The sequence below is a fragment of the Peromyscus californicus genome, unplaced genomic scaffold (assembly GCF_007827085.1).
Source record: "Peromyscus californicus insignis strain IS unplaced genomic scaffold, ASM782708v3 Scaffold_3__1_contigs__length_106647218, whole genome shotgun sequence".
In the NCBI taxonomy this organism is placed as follows: domain Eukaryota; kingdom Metazoa; phylum Chordata; class Mammalia; order Rodentia; family Cricetidae; genus Peromyscus; species Peromyscus californicus.
The window spans coordinates 31,791,417-31,808,415 of NW_026294551.1; the positions used below are offsets into that span (position 1 = coordinate 31,791,417).

Sequence of the window (16,999 nt, forward strand, 5' to 3'; positions counted from 1 at the left end):
CTTGACTTCTGTGGAGTTGCAGCTACCTTTCATATTTTGTTCCTTTGTCCCTACATCAGTGTCTGTGACCTCATCCCCAAAGGTGCACCCTGTCTTTTCTTCCCTCTTTCTGTTCTTTTCTTCCCAGAAACATCCCAGCTACAACTAGGTATCATTGAGGTCAAGTCTGAAGAATAAAACCACAATCATAGGAACAATGAAGATTAATATAAAAATTAAGGAGTGAAGCGTGGTCACCTACTAAAAGGAGTAAGGATTCTAACCAAGGCTCAGTAAAAACAGCACAGCAGATGCAGGGAGCAGCTGACGCTTCTAGGGCTGAGGAAGAACAAAGACGGAATTTAGAAGAGCCTTTCCACAGGCTGAGATGAAGACCTCAAAGGAAAGAGGTATCTGGTATAGAATGCACAGTCCAGCTTTCTGGAGAGCATCCAGACCACGCGATACTAGAGCAGCCTGCTCCCAAATCAAAGGAAAGCTTGTTGGAGGGCGAAGGCTGCAGCTGAGCCATGAGGATTCAGAGGTAAGTTTGCCCAATAACATACACACACACACGAACACACACACACACACACACGTGCACACACATACGCACATGCACAGACACACAAATACATTTACGCCTGTATGTCAATGTACCGGCTGTCTGGATGGATATAGGAAGAAGTTTCCTTCACTATGTTCTGTCTTTGAAGAATTAATCCAGGATCTTGAATATATCAAAGACAATCAATCTGACTCTGTGAGTAGTGTCTCTATACTCTAGTCCACTACCGCAAACCCATTTAAATGGTGATCTCAAACTAAAAAACAGTAAATACATAACAGGTGCTGGCAATTTCACTAGAGCACAAATCTAAAAACAAACGAAAAAAGATAACATTTCTCTACAAGAAAAGCCTTCTTGGGCAACAAAAGTGTAACCTAGGCCGGGCGGTGGTGGCGCACGCCTTTAATCCCAGCACTCGGGAGGCAGAGCCAGGCGGATCTCTGTGAGTTCGAGGCCAGCCTGGTCTACAGCGCAAGATCCAGGAAAGGCACAAAGCTACACAGAGAAACCCTGTCTCGAAAAACCAAAAAAAAAAAAAAAAGTGTAACCTAGGGTTTTTGAGTCTGGAGAGGAAAACAGATTCTTCAAAATGGGGGGGGGGGATGAGAACTTATGTATAAAACCTTTTATTTGAAATACACATTCCTAGCCGGGCAGTGGTGGCACACGCCTGTAATTCCAGCACTCAGGAGGCAGAGGCAGGTGGATCTCTGTGAGTTCGAGACCAGCCTGGTCTACAGAGCCAGTCCAGGACAGGCTCCAAAGCTACAGAAACCCTGTCTCCAAAGACAAAAAAAAAAAAAAAAAAAAAAAAAAGAAAGAAAGAAAGAAATACACATTCCTTGTAAAAGATTTTAAGGAGAGCAGGAAATCTAGAAGTTATTTTGTTTGTTTGTTTATTTTTCAAGACAGGGTTTCTCTGTTTTGGAGCCTGTCCTGGATCTCGCTCTGTAGACCAGGCTGGCCTTGAACTCACAGAGATCTGCCTGGCTCTGCCTTCCAAGTGCTAGGATTAAAAGTGTGCACCACCACCACCACCGCCCAGCCTAGAAGTTATTTTTAATGATTTAAATCTGTAATAGATGAACAAAATCCCATTTTTATAGCAAAATCAAAAGGTAAAGGATGGAATTGGAGAGACACAGCCTATTTGAAATTGTATGGATGACAAAAATAACTACCATATGTTTGGAAAAAAAAAAAGAAAGAAAGAAAATTGACTTTTTGGGGTAATTAAAGAGAACAAACTATAGAAAGCAGGTGAAGTGAGTGAAGAAACAATAAGAAAGTAAAATATGTGAGAAGCAGTGGGGATAGAGGACACCAAGGAAACAAGGCCTTCTGGACACAACAGGGTTGCTGTACATATGGACTCACAGAGAATGGCAACATGCACAGGACATGCACAGATCCTAGACAGATGGGATCCCAGTGCTGAAAGAGGAAGTAGACTTGAGCCTCCATCCCTAACCCAGAACATGTCTCCAATTGACAACCACTTTCAAAGGAAAAATTGATTTACTCTAATGGAGTCTCACTGGGTATACAAACCACACATTAAGGGCAGGCCCCATGCCCATCAGTAGATGGTCAACACAAAACAAGCTCAATGGTATTTTTGGAGGGATTTTTTTTTGTACCATAAAACCTTGTCTGGGCAGATTTTTACTTTATAGGTTTTTTGCTTACATACCATGGTTTTTGATTTTGTGTGTTGATGGAATTTCTGTGTGTAAGTGTGTGTGTCTCTCTGCTCTGTATGTGTTTCTTGTAATTTTTCTTTGATTCTTTTTGGTTGTTTTGGTTGTTTTATTTTAGTTTCCTATTAGTTTTTTAATGAAAGACAGGGTGTGGAATTTGAAGAGTGAGGAGGTAGAGAGACTCTGGGAGAAGTTGGGAAAAGGAAACTGTGATCAAAATGTATTGTTTGAAAAAAATCAATTTTTAATAAAAAGGTGAAGTACAAAAGAAAAGGCCAATATACACATTAAAACATTCAGAAAAGTTGATAAAATAAATATAAAGTTTTAAGTTATAAATCTTCCCTCTGCTATAAATTAGAACCTTCTATAAAAGTAGGGAAATAGCAAAATAAGTTTGCTTGGAATCAAGGAGAACAGCATTTTTCAACAGTTTTCAAATAGCCTGGAACTACTAATCAAAATATATAATGCAAATACTTTTGTCCAGTCAGTCCTACCTCTTAGGAGTTAGGGATTTGTAATATACAATTACATATAAATGTTTATATGTTAACATCTCTATATATCCTATATTAAATGTATATCAATGATCATGAAAGTCATATTTTATTAGCAAAAAACTTAAGAGTAATGTGCATACCTATCAATATGAGAATGATAGCCTAAATTTTGATGATTCTCAATATGGAATACAAATGTAGTCATGTTTTCAAATGAACTATGTTTTTATTTTTAAAAATCTTGTACTTTACTTACTTACTTATTTACTTATTTATTGAGTGTGGGGATACAGGTAAAGGTCAGAGGGACTACTCCTTCTGCAGTGTGGGTTTTGAGGGACAAACTGAGGTCATCAGGCTTGGCAGCAAGTATTTTTACCCATGGAGCCATCTTACCAGCTCTTAAATGAGCTGTATTTTAAAATGTTACTTTGAAAGTGTATTCACAAAATATGCTAAAGTGAAAAAAGTTTTAGAATAACACAAATTCTGATTCTGTTTTTATAATCCAATTACATATTTGTAGAATTGATATAATCTTGCAGAAATAAATTAAAATGAAAAGAATTTAAAACAACACATTTTTAACTGTGATCCACTGGAAAGGGAGGTTTTGGAGATTGGGGGAGAACACAGATGATTCTGATTTAAATATTTCTGGAATGTTTAAATCATTACAACAAGCATGTATTACTCTTATCATTTAAATATTTAAATAAATATGCTTCAATCAACACTGACTTATGAATCTCCTCTTTGCTAATGGCCAAGGGAAAAATGAGCCAATTAATTTTATAACTTTGAAATTAGGCTTAGTAGTGAGGAACATACATATATTCTCTATATATCTTCTTTTCAATATTGCATCAAGTCTGTGGGAGGTGTACTGTCAGAGCACACCAGGGAGTGTGGCTGCCTTAGGAAGACAAGTGGGCAGTGTCAAGGCTTGAAGGAGGGATACAGCTGAACAAAGTTGAAGGACAGTTTTCGAAGCAGAAGTGGCGTAGGCAGTGAGTTCTATTTTAATGCTTCATTCACAAGAAATAGCATCCTCAAGATTGAAAGAAGAAAAACTGCCAACAACCTTCACCCTTCAGAATACAGTCGGAGGATGAGAAGCTAGCATCTGCCTCACACACAGTCACAGAAAATTAATCTCCTAGGGAATTAGCAAGTTTGGATTTCTATATCAAACTCGTCACTTCTAGGAATAACCGGTCAAAGTGACCCTACTCTGCATAAGATAAAACTCAACTAAGCTATGAACAGCAACAGTAGAGTCACCCTAAAGAGTGTGCATGTCTCTGGGTGTCCCACAGGCAATCAAATTGACTGGTAATTGACAGCACCATCTACAGAGTAGCCTTCTTTTGGCAGTAGCAAGATGGAGAGAAGGATGTGCCCAGGGAGAAGCTTAGCCATTGGTTCAATATCTCAGAGTAGCAGGTAGTCAACAAGGTAAAGCAGTCAACCCTACAGACGACTCAAACATTCACGTGAGTGTTATGGCATTTCTCTTTATAGGTGAAAGGCTTAGACAGTAAACTATCCCGTGCATTTGCAAAAGGGTAATTGAAATTCAAATACATTTTTCAAAGATTAAAAATCACTGTAGAGGGCTTATTTAGATACATGATGATACTGTCAAAATCTTTGCCACTTAAAGGCCCACTTGGGCCTGCTGTTCAACCTGAAAGAAGGGATGTTGCCACTGATGCTGTGATGTGGTTGTGAAACAACCCTGTAGCTGGTGATGTAAGATTGGAGGCTGTAGACCCTACAGGACATGTGACTTAGCTAGCAGAAATGGAACACTGGGAGTGGTTGTTGAAAGTTATATCTACCTCTGGTTCCAGCTCAAGCTCTCTGCTTTTGTTTGGTGCATGAGTGGGTGCATGGGTGCATGCATGTGTGGGTCCATGGGTACATGGGTGTGAGCGTGCCTGTGTGTGTGTGTGCCTGGAACCAATGTCTGTTGTCTTCTTCACTCACTCTTCACCTTGTTTTTTGAGAACGGGTCTCTTACTGCACCTGGAGATCATTGAGTCAGCAGGGCTGGCCAGACAACAAACTCTAGGAATATGCTTGTCTCCATCTCTCCATGGGTTTACAGAAGTGCACCATGGCGACAAGCTTCTATATGGGTGCTGAGAATCCAAACCCCAGTCCTCACTTTATCCACTGAGCCATCTCTCCAGCCTCATCTGTTTCTTGATTTTCTTAAGACCTGAGAAGGCAAGCCGGGCGGTGGTGGCGCACACCTTTAATCCCAGCACTGTGGAGGCAGAGGTAGGCGGATCTCTGTGAGTTTGAGGTCAGCCTGGGCTAAAGTGTGAGTTCCAGGGAAAGGCTCCAAAGCTACACAGAGAAACCCTGTCTCAAAAATAAAATAAAATAAAATAAAATAAAATAAAATAAAATAAAATAAAAAAAGGCATGAGAAGGCTCTCTCACAGGTTCTTGCTGCCATGAACTCTACCCATGCCTTCCCAAGCCATCATGGATAGAAGCAATGAGTCAAAATAAGTATTTCCTTCTTTAAGTTGTTTCTGTCAGGTATGTTTCATAGCAACATGAAAAGTGACCAATACATTCAATAATCTCAACCTTCAATCTGTTTTCACATGTCAAGGCATGTTTTAATTATTGATTCCAATACATAGAAAGCAGTAATCATCTCCTTCTGCAAATTTTCTCATACATTATGTTCATTGCTATTTCAGTAGTCTATCAAATACAACTTACTACTTTCTTAGAAGGGAATTGATATGGGCTAGTGAGTACCTGCAAGCTTGGCAACCCGAAGCCAACCCTGTCAACATCTGAACCCAGATAAATGTAGGAGGAGAGAACCAACTTCACAAAATTGTTCTCTCACTTCCACACCATGGCATGCAGCGCCCCCGCCGCCCGCCCCCCCCCCCAAATGCACACACACACACAAGCTCGCACTCATGTACACAATGATAATAAAAGAATAACATGGATAGGAATCATGTGGCTATAAGAAATGGAAGAAAGATTTATTCTTGTCCTTTTAGCATCTTGAAGTCTAAGGTATGGAGTGTCTAAAACTTGAATGAGAATCATGGTGTCCAGACACACTAGTCAATAAGTCTGAAGAAGAGAATAGGAAACTATGTTCAAGCTTTTCTCTGTTACCAGTGACTGGGATGTTGAAATGATGCATATTTTCAAAGAAAGAGTATCAGCACATCTAAGCATACTTCACTATGTTTTATATCAGACCTCTGTGTCTCCTGACACATGAAAGTTTATCATCTCAGACACAAAGAAACACTTCAACAAGATGAACAGAGAACCTAGCCTGGTATGGATATTTTATCGCAGGCAATCCAAGGCACCATTACTTATCATTGAACACTGAAGAACACCGTGTCGGGATGGCATGCCTCTCCTGCTTCCACAGTGACTTGGGGAATGTACTTCTCAAATTACTGGCAGGTAGATGGAGAAGAGTAGCAAGGGAGAGAGAAGAAAACCATGAGAAGGAAGCTTGAAAAGAAGGAAGAGAAGTCTATTTTGCTAGCTGAAAGCCAGAGAGTCCTTGTAAACAGACAAGAGTGTAGAGGAAAGCAGGGGAACATGGAGTGATTGCTCTTCAGATTCCTCCCTCCGCAGGGTGACCTACTCCTTAGTTGATTATGAACTTGGCAAATGTTAGTATCAATTTCCCATGTACATGAACAATATGTACTTAAGCACACAGCATTCCAAAGTTTAATTTCCTTAAAACAGAATTCTGAAAATGAGACAGGTGCCAGAAGATTAATTCTAATAATCAGGTGACATTGATGCAGCCCCAGTTTCCCTATTTAATGGCACCTGGAGGGTTTCTTTAGTTGGAAACTGTTCAGCAATGACAAAAATGGATTTATTAAAAATGATCGAACTAGCAAACTGCAATGTGAATGTTATAAATATATACTGGAAAGTACATAGTGCCTTCTGCTTTATCTTCTAGCCCAACTATACTAGAGTACTGATAATTCTTAATCAGCCTGGTGTCTAATGGCCTAGCTCTGGTCAAATTGCCCTTGGCCCTCAGGACTCACTTATGGACTGCAAGGTGCTTTCAATCACTCTGTTTTGTTTGGGAGATTTTCTTAATGCTCAGTTTATATGTTTCATCAAAATGCAGTCCTGAAGAACTGACTGTGAGTTAGATAATCTCCAAGGGTAATTTCCTTTTCTTCCAATATGTTGTACAAAATGCTGGCCAGGGCTCTCTGATATTGCTGATGTGTTTCTACAGCTTAAGCACTGAGATGGGACGTGTTTATAGGAACATTTCCTTCTAGAGGATTAGGGATTTCTATACACTTAGACCATAATGTTGGGGAATGGAAAGAGAATCAGTTGCTTTTTCTCCATTTAATTTTCATCAATTTGTTTTTCTGATTGATTGATTTTTTTAAAGACAATTTGCAAGGAGATAAAACTGAACATGGACTTTCTATTTTATGGCACACTGAGACTGCTCATGTAGCTTTTTAAAACTTCTCCCATGCAACATTCTGGGGAGTAACTGAGAAATTGTTTCAAATTCTGCATTACATTGAATAAACATAATTTTCTGCTAGATACTGAGACCAACACAGAAATGCACATTAGATGCCTCAGTGGTTAAAACACATGTCATGCAAGCATAAAAACCCAAGTTCAGATCACTGTAAATCTATTCAAATGCCAGATGTGCATCACAGTCTTCCTGTATCTCAGAAAGCAGGGGCAAGAAATTCCCAGAGCAAGCAGGCTAGTGATAATAGCCACATCATAAGCTCTGGGTTTGACTGGGAGATCCTGCCACTATTAATAAAGTAAAGGAGCACTGTGGGATGATTCTCACCATTCACCTCAGGCTTCCATGTGTACTTGAACACAGATGCACACACACCCACAGGCACATGTGCCCACACACACTCATGCATGTGCATGTGTACACAGGTATGCACACACACACACACACACACACACATACACAGAGAGAGAGAGAGAGAGAGAGAGAGAGAGAGAGAGAGAGAGAGAGAGAGAGAGAGAGAGAGATCCAAAATTAGCTTGTCTGCTTTAAAGGAGCTCATTAACTTTTCATCAACTGCATGAATTCATCCTTGGAAAATCACCTTGTACTATGCTGTAACCAACCACAGAGACCAATCACATAAATGAAATTTTCTCTACCAGGAACAAATAAACCCATAAGATTGCAATACTAATATTATCAATTTTCATTAAACATTGTTTTAAACAGCATTATGTATCAGTCAAAGGCTGTAACTTGGCTAAGAACTGTGAGAGTTTTGAAGCAAAAAGGGCTATGTGAAGTGAGGTACACTGAAAAGAATTCATTGTGAAGACAGAATTTCCGCTGCCATTTTATAACGAAGAGTTTATTCATCATTGTAGTTCCCTTGACATTTGCCCTGGCTGCTAATAGAACACTTTCCTGCCCTGTTCCTCCATTTTGCCTTCCCTCTCTCTCAACCTGGAATCCTGATTATCCAGAATACCATTCAGAGAACTATAGTTCCTGAAGAGATCTTCTGAACACCTAAGAGGGAAGAGAAATTCCTCTCATTGTGTTAAAGCAATGATAGGACTGGAGGCTGATCTACCAGGTTTCCTCCTTAGCCCTCAACAGACATCACGAACAGCCTCTCAAAAGGAAACACTTTTAAAGCATTGATCTAGGCTGACTCACTACAAATAGTCGGCCAGCGAGGTTAAATGTTCAATTGCCCAGATCAGCAATAATTAGCAGTGTCTGTACACTAGATACTTCAGTCCTATTCTGTTACTATTTCCAATCTGTCACCAAAATCAGCAATACCAACAGTGGACCCTTAGAACCAACTATATATTTTCCAGCAAATGTTTGGAACTTTGAGCCTAGAAAAATAGATCAGTTGGTAAAGTGCTTTCTTTGCAAGCACAAGGAATGAGTTTGATCCACAGAACCCACATAAGAAGCCAGGATTGGTGAGTGTACTTGTAGTCCCTCGACTAGGGAGGCCAACAGACAAATCCACAGGGCTCACTAGTCAGCAAGAAAAAGTTGGATGGTGTCTGAAGAATGACTTCCAAGGTTTTCCTTTGGTCTCTACATGCATGGACACATAGGTACATGTCCACACATCAGTATGCACTGAGACAGACAAACACACATCCTAAAAGGACAGAAAAACATTGTGCAAATCATGAGCGCCTCTTGGTCAGTGGTCTTCTACCAGTGGGTCACCACCCCTTTGGCAAACCTCTGTCACCAAGAGTATTCACATTACGACTCTTAACAGCAGCAAAATTACAGTTACAAAGTAGCACTAATTTTATGGTTAGGGGTCACCACAACATGAGGAACTGTATTAAAGGGTCACAGCATTAGGAAGATTGAGAACCACTGCTCTGTGTGAAGACTGTGTGGCTGGACAGATTGCATATGATTGACACAATCCTGCTTTTCCTTTGTGCTTTTGATGGGAAAGATGGATATTGAAAGCAGGCTAACTAGGGAAATGATCTATCCCAAGTTAAGGCTAACTCCAGCTTCAACCGCTTTCTCTCTGTGTGGTCACATAGGCACCCAGAGACTGAAATGAAGTATGATGGTCTCACTGGAGAGGATGTCACAACACAATACCTGACACTTGGATTTTGATACTCAAGTAAAATCAAACAAACGAGCAAACAAGACAACTTCCCATCAGTGACCTATTTTCTGTCTCCTTTACCCCTACCACACTTTTCTGTTACAGATACTATTCTTGACTTCTTTGTATGAAACTAAACGTCATGGAGTCGGAAGGCACAATAAAGCATTACTGTAGCCAGGGGAGGCCAGCGTGATTTTTAGGTGAAACAGATGGGCGATCAAGGGATTTGAGAGTTCTCTTTCTCTTCCTGCATTTTCGGAAGGGTTTCTCCAAGTGCAATGATCAAACTCGACCTTGGAGAATTTGTTTAATGCAGGACAACAAAAATCTGCCCTTTACCAGCTTTTTCTACCCATTCATCCTCACCAGGCCTCAGAGGTGCTGACCTAACAGAAAATCCCCAGCACCTTCAAACAGCAGAAGGGTTGTTTGAAGGCTACTGAAGAAAGCAGCTAGGAAAGCAAACACTCTATACTCCACTTACTTTATTGTGCCTTATACTATGACACAATCTATGGGTTCTCCAGTCTAAAACCAAAGTATTCTACAGGAAAAAAGTACTTTTCCATGCATGTCACTATCAAAAATTAATTGAATTTGATATATTTAAATCATTTTAGAAAAAAATGGAAATATTCTGGGTAAAGTCATACTACCATTCGAAAGTTAATTTCACATACTCAGGAAGTAGCATTGGCCAATAATTAATTCATCTTCTTCTGAGATTATTAAAATTATTTATGATTCTATTTGACCATAAAACAGAAAGTCTAAGCACCCCTTAAAAAAAAACTATGTCGGGCTGGAGAGATGGCTCAGATGGTTAAGAGCACTGGCTGCTCTTCCAGAGGTCCTGAGTTCAATTCCCAGCATCCACATGGTGGCTCACAACCATCTGTAATGAGATCTGGTGCCCCCTTCTGGCATGCATGCATGCATGCAGACAGAACACTGTATATATAATAAATAAATAAACCTAAAAAAAAAAAAACTATGTATTTTCTTACCCTAAAGCAGCGAATAATCAAAATTGGTCCTGTCAGGACTGAGGATACAGCTCTGTCATTAATGTAGTTGAAATGCAGACATGGGGACCTGAGTTCAAGCCTAAGAACCCATCTGAAATGCCAAGCATGCTGATGGGCACTTGTAATCTCAGTGCTGGTGGGTAGACACAGGTAAATCATTGGAGCTTGTGGGCTAGCCAGCCTAGGAGAATCATAGGGCTCCAAGTTCAGTGAGAGATTCTGTCTCAGAACAAACAAGGTAGAGCATGACTGAAGTGATCCAGTATAGACCTCTGACTTCCAAACATGGGCATACACTCTTGCTTGCATACATAAACAGACAAGTACACACAGACACGTATATAAAAATGGCCCGTTAGATTTTGGTGTAGATTTTTTTACAAGACTTTTCTAATCATACTAGTAGAAATAAGTGCATACCAAATAGGCTGAGTGCACACTGATGCCTGAGACTAAGTTACAGCACCCAAAACTCCCTGAGAAGATATAGGTTATTGGGATTTTAACAGGTAGCTAAGCCATATATCATAAAAGCATTTCTCACCTGTCCATTCATCAATTGTTCTATACATATTCATTAATAATTAAAATCAAGGGGGTCTTTCTTGGGTCCCATTATAGAAATAATAAAACTATACATATACTCAAATGAGTCTATCTTTGATAAGAAATAGGTAGATTTCATCAAATTTTTTAAAGGAAGTAGATTCTATTAAACTTTTTTAAATATCAAAAGTAGAGTTACACCCACTGTTTCAATGTGATTAAGGCCTGCAAGCTTCTTGTGTCCAACAGGTCCTGTAGTGGGCTTTCTTGATAGTTATTTGTGAATCTGTAAACATCAAAATAGAAACTAGGCCATATGGCTCATGGTCTACTCATACTTTGACTCACAAAATGAGACAGTTGGGACAAAGATAGAAAATGCTCCAGCCTATCCCAGGTCAGATACCTGCCCAATACTGAATACCTACTTAATTCCCAATCAGGTAAGTGATATTTAGAAAAATGTCTTCGAATATCCAGAGACTGTGTAGTAGAAATGGATGAGAGATGAGGACACGTGTTAGTGGTGAGCAGGCAATAGCTTTCCAGGTCAACACATTTCCACAAGAAAAATATCAGAGACAGAAAACAATGGGAAAATTCACAGTGCAGGCTGAGGAGTGTGTATAAAGCTTGGTGGCTTTTCTTTGGATTTATTGTTATTGATGATACTATTTTTATGTTCACCATTAGTTCAGAGTATCATGAACAGCCCCTGAGGAGTGTGATAAGATGCCAGCTCAGTTTAGCCAAACCACACCAGATAAATTGCTGATAGAAACTGGAAATTGGGATAGAGACTGTGCCCATCAAACTGTTCTTGAGCCATAAATCTGAGAGGAGAATTCAATCTCTATTCAAAGGAGCAGTGAACAGAGAAAGAAAACCCATGTGCTCAGTAGCAGAGTATGAGGACAACTCTCCCACTCAGGAATGAATGCTTTGGACCCCATAGTTCCTGGGAAATAGCATTACAAAGCATTGGAGAAGCTCAGTTATGAACAGGCCTGATTGGAAAGTCAAATGTTTGCAGTGATTGTAGACTTCAGTGCTTACTGGCTTGTGTATGAACAGACCTTGGATTATCATTACACCCAAGTGTGTTTCTTTCCTAAAATTATCTAAGCAGTAGGAAGCCATTTGTCTGTCTGATTTGTCTTCTCAACCATTTTATATTAAGCTAAGTACAAATTTCTGCCCATATGCCACTTCAAATATGTCTCACCATGGAGCATATCAATTTCTAATTTTATTCGAGCTTATTTTTTTAAAGTGGAACCATGATATAAACATTTTTAAATGTATGTTCATTTATTCAGTCTCTATAGATAATTCAGTAGAAATCAATTCTATTACTTTAGGGACTGTATAGAACGAACATTTTCTTGCTTCTAATACTACCTTACTCAGTACCTTTCCACTGAATCACTTACAGAGTTCCATCCATTAGGATGACAACCACAGTAGCCATAAGGTGAAAAACAATCACCTGGTGTCTCTAAACTTTGTCTCCATATCCCATGCCACCCCTGTGACCATAACCTTCCTCTTCTATAGGCTTTATTATCTGCCATCCTCTTTCTGACTCTCTCATGCTTGCCTACCAACTTTCTCTAGCCCATCCTCCCCACTAACTAACTTACAACATTTCATCCCCATGCTCTAGTATCCTACGTCTAATTTGGATCAATACTCCCTATTTCCTCCTAATTCTAGGCTTACTGGAGCCTGGAGATAAGGCATCATGCCAGATTTAGAACCTAGATGATTTCCATTTCCAAGTTTCTTCTCTATGATGATACTTTTTCTGCCAATTGTTTTGCAAAACTTCCTTCCCATGATGCTTTAAGAGTCCATTGTAGTGCTAAAGCTCACCCTGAATTCTGTCCAAGAGCCATCAGTTCTCAGCACTAATCTCTGTCACCAACCCGGACAGGTGACCTGAACAACAGCCATTCCCTCTCAGTTGTCCCCTCAAAGGACTGTGGAAGGACCTTCCAATCCTTTTCTCCAAGCTGGAGTTCATATCCAAGTATATTTTTTTCAGCCTCTGTCTCTGAGTAATACATAGTTTGTTCCGTCTTCTAAGACTTGGGTGCCAAATTTCATACAAAATTCATTGTAATTGCTAGGCATGTTCTTCTGTTTCTGGCCTCTTTCTTAATTCCCACTGGCTTCTAGAAGCATTTTATTTTGAAATACAAAATATTTTCTAGCAATGGATATCCCATTTTGTTATAAAAATGGCATGTCTAGACCACATATAATAAAAAAAGTTAACTGAGTTTTTAAACTTCTTATGGTATGCTAGAAGTTTATAATTTATTTTTTCCTTTTTTGGATGTGTTGTAGTGGGTAGCCATTCTAGCTTTGATCTGGAAGTTCCAACCCCCATTGAGGCTTCGGTAACTGTCATGCCTACAAGGCGGGCTGAGAGAGGACCCTGAAGACGCAAGATCCAGATGCACTGGCTCTCTTGGTTCCTGGACCCTGGACGCTGGAGATAGACTGAGCAGAGTTCTCCAGAGAACACTGCCGGACTGTGCTACACCTTTCCCAGACCCTGTTACCTATCTCTTCACTTGTGAGTTAACCCACAAAATAAATCTCCCTTTTAACTATGTGGAGTTGCCTTAATAATTTCACCAATAATGTGTAGGTATGGAGTGTGTGTGTGTGTGTGAGAGACAGAGACAGAGACAGAGACAGATGCTTGCTTGCATATGTGCGGGCATATATGTGTATGTACATGGCTATATATATGTCCACATGTGGAACCCCAAAGTTGACACAGCTGTCTACCTCCATTGCTCTCCACTTTTTTTTCTTAACTAAGGTACAGTCCTTTGCTGAACCTAGAGCTCATAGATTCACATACACTAGGTAGGCATCCTGTCCTGGGGATCCCCTGTCTCTGCCTCTTAGGTGCCATGATCACAGGCAGCCACCACACCTACTTGGATTTTTACATGAGTGCTAGGCATCTGAACTCCTGTCCTGACACTTATATGGCAAGAACTCTATCCACTGAGCCATCTCCCCAGGCCAAATTCTTATTAGAAATTTCAGGTAAGATTCATGCCCCGAGGAAGAAGACCTGTGCCACTTTTCATGTTGAAGAAGAAACATCACAAATTGCATTCTGAATCAAGAAGCTCCATCATTATCAAAGGCATGTGGAAATGTACGTGGTAGCCCAAAAGGATATACGCTAAAGGGCTGGCACAAGAAAACAAGAAGGATAACTTGGCTCTGCTTCAGTGTGTATCATCAGAGCAGCAGATGATCAGCGCAAAGAGATGCAAGACATTCAAATGCAGGGAGGTGCAGGCAGCAAGACAAGTTATTCTCTTTCTGAGAGATCCTAAAGCTTACTATTTAGAAACACACAAAAACCAAAGAATGGGAGTCACATTGAAAAGAAAAGTCAAAGTAGCAATGAAGAGTCTAGCAACAGCTTACTTCCGTTCATTCACTCTTCTGTGATAATTAGGTTGTTGGAATTAGGAGAAGTGCTTCTGACATTCCAAAATGCATATGCATAAGTGTACCGCTGACAGCAGTTTCATGGATAGGGAGGCATGGTGGCCCTGGTTCTGTGCGTGGGGATGGGAGCTATTTCTAGGTGAATCAGAAACCAAACATTGGGGCAGGAAGCTAAGGGGCTATGCCCCCTCTGCCCCAAACCCTACAGCCCTATGTCCAAAAGATCCCATAGTTTTCCAAAATAGTATCACCAGATGGAGACCAAATATGGAAACCTATGATCCTGTGAAGAACACACCCAGACTATAATAAGCAAGAGAAGTTAACCAGGACAAGATTAAAGAGAAAAACATTATTTATTAAAAAGCCCTTGAAAATGAATGGAAACACATGAACTATGAACCAATGGCTGAGGGGTCCACACTGGATCAGGCCCTCCGAATGGGTGAGACAGTTGATTGGCTTGATCTGTTTGGGAGGCATCCAGGCAGTGGGACCAGATCTTGTGCTCATTGCATGAGTTGGCTGTTTGAAACCTGGGGCCTATGCAGGATTGTTTGGCTTGGCCTGGGAGGAGGGGACTAGACCTACCTGGACTGAGTCTACCAGGTTGACCTCAGTCTGTGGGGAAGGCTTTGCCCTGGAGGAGATGGGAATGGGGGGGGGGGGCGTTGGGGGGAAGGTGAGGGGGACGGGAGGGGGGGAGAACAAGGGAATCCGTGACCGATATGTAGAACTGAATTGTATTGCAAAATAAATTAAAATAAATTTAAAAAAAAAAAAAAGCCCTTGAGTAACTCACATAATCAATGGAATGACTGGAGAAACTGGGCTGTAAGGAATTCTGGATAACAGGACCACACTAAGATATTTGATCCACTAGAATAAAGAAGCATTAATATTTTTTGATATGTTCATAGTATTACAGGAAAGAGACTAAAGTATGTAAACTCTAATCATTTACCTACTCCTTGGACAGAAGGAAGAAGGCAAACTTTTACTTATAGTGTTCAAGGATGAAACATGGCCATGGAAAAGCCATTACTCAACAGTTAATTGGAATGCTATTACAAAAAGCAGGTCAATGCTAGGTTATGGATGCTGAGTTGCTGAACACACAGCAAATGTGTGATGTTCTTTTTTATTCTTTCTGCTCACATGTTCTTTGAATATTCAATCTGACCATCCAGAAGTGCAGTGGGACTCTGCCTACAAAATAATCCACAGCATTCTAATAATAAGTGAGAAAGACATAAAGAAAGGTAGGGATGTAGCCTTGTTTGTCCTGCTCTTAGGGACTGTGACTTGGACTAAACCCAATGGGGTTACTTCTCAGTCTGGTTATAAATTTGGTACTTGTCAATTTCAACAAATTCTCCTCATATGACTTTTCTACTTCACTAGAGATTCTTCCAGGAAAGGTGACAGATCTTCAATCTCAGCTACAGATGTTTCCTGCTAGCTGGACCAAAGTCTCTCTAGCCCGTCTCTTGGAACTCAAAACCACAGTTTAAATATGCTTTGAGAATACACAGGAAGAAAACCAGTGGGAAACAGAGTGGTCAATAAACAGTGAGGGAGAACATGCATATTATTTTATCCAGTTGAGGGATAAAATAATTTTATTTTACCTTGTGCAATTTTACCTGCACAAGATAAGCAAAAGAATATTTGTTTTGGCCTGCATGGTATACCATGAGACCAATATGACTGCTTCCTTTAAATGAATCTTTAAGTGAGCTGTCTAGTGTTTATAATGACAAGCTAAAGATCTGTACTGGGAAATAACAGAAAGATATGGCATTGGGAGAAAATTTGGACATGGATTTATGTCCTTGTCTATCCACTAACTAAACATAACAGGGTAATTTCATAATGTTATCTGATATCTATAAAATTATTCTGTTTTGTCCCATGATATATGTAAGATGGCTTTTGTTCAATAATTATTGTTTCTTTCATAGCTTTAGTATAATCAAAGATATAATTAATTTCTAGAGCACACATAATAATTTACTTTTACCAAGCATGATGACATAGGCCCATCAGCTCAACAGTCAGCAGACTGAAGCAGGAGGACCACAAGCAGCCTGGATAAATGGAGAAAAGCTGTCTACTCTTGTAGATCTCTTCCTTCTTTAAATGAACAATTATTATATGCTTACACTGTCCTGTTCTAGAAACTGTGCAGGCAAAGCAAAAAAGATGAAGTCTTGAAGATTTTATTCTGGGCAACATATAAGGAAACAAAAGTATAACAAGATTAGAGAAAAATGGCGGTGAATGCTTTGAAGAACATAATGTGAGGTGAGAGTTGACTATTTACATAGAATAGAGATGTCTTCTCTGAAGACCTAGAGGTAACATTTAGTAGTAATATCAGTGACTTCAAACAGAAATCTCACCCTCCAGTATTGAAAAGCCATCTAGGTGGAGGGGACAGGAAGGTTAAAGGCTCGAGTCAGTGGTGATTTTAAAATATGTGAAGGACAGGAAGGCTATGTGAGCAAAGATT

The 16,999-nt window shown here is 39.9% G+C and overlaps 1 long non-coding RNA gene across 1 annotated transcript; it reads left to right on the forward strand.

The window, feature by feature from the left end:
- Nucleotides 1-316: 316 nt before the first annotated feature.
- Nucleotides 317-13,619, forward strand: LOC128121335 (uncharacterized). Its single transcript, XR_008222151.1, has 2 exons — nt 317-523; nt 13,351-13,619. It is a non-coding gene; the product is annotated as an uncharacterized LOC128121335 (long non-coding RNA).
- The last annotated feature ends 3,380 nt before the right edge of the window (nt 13,620-16,999 follow it).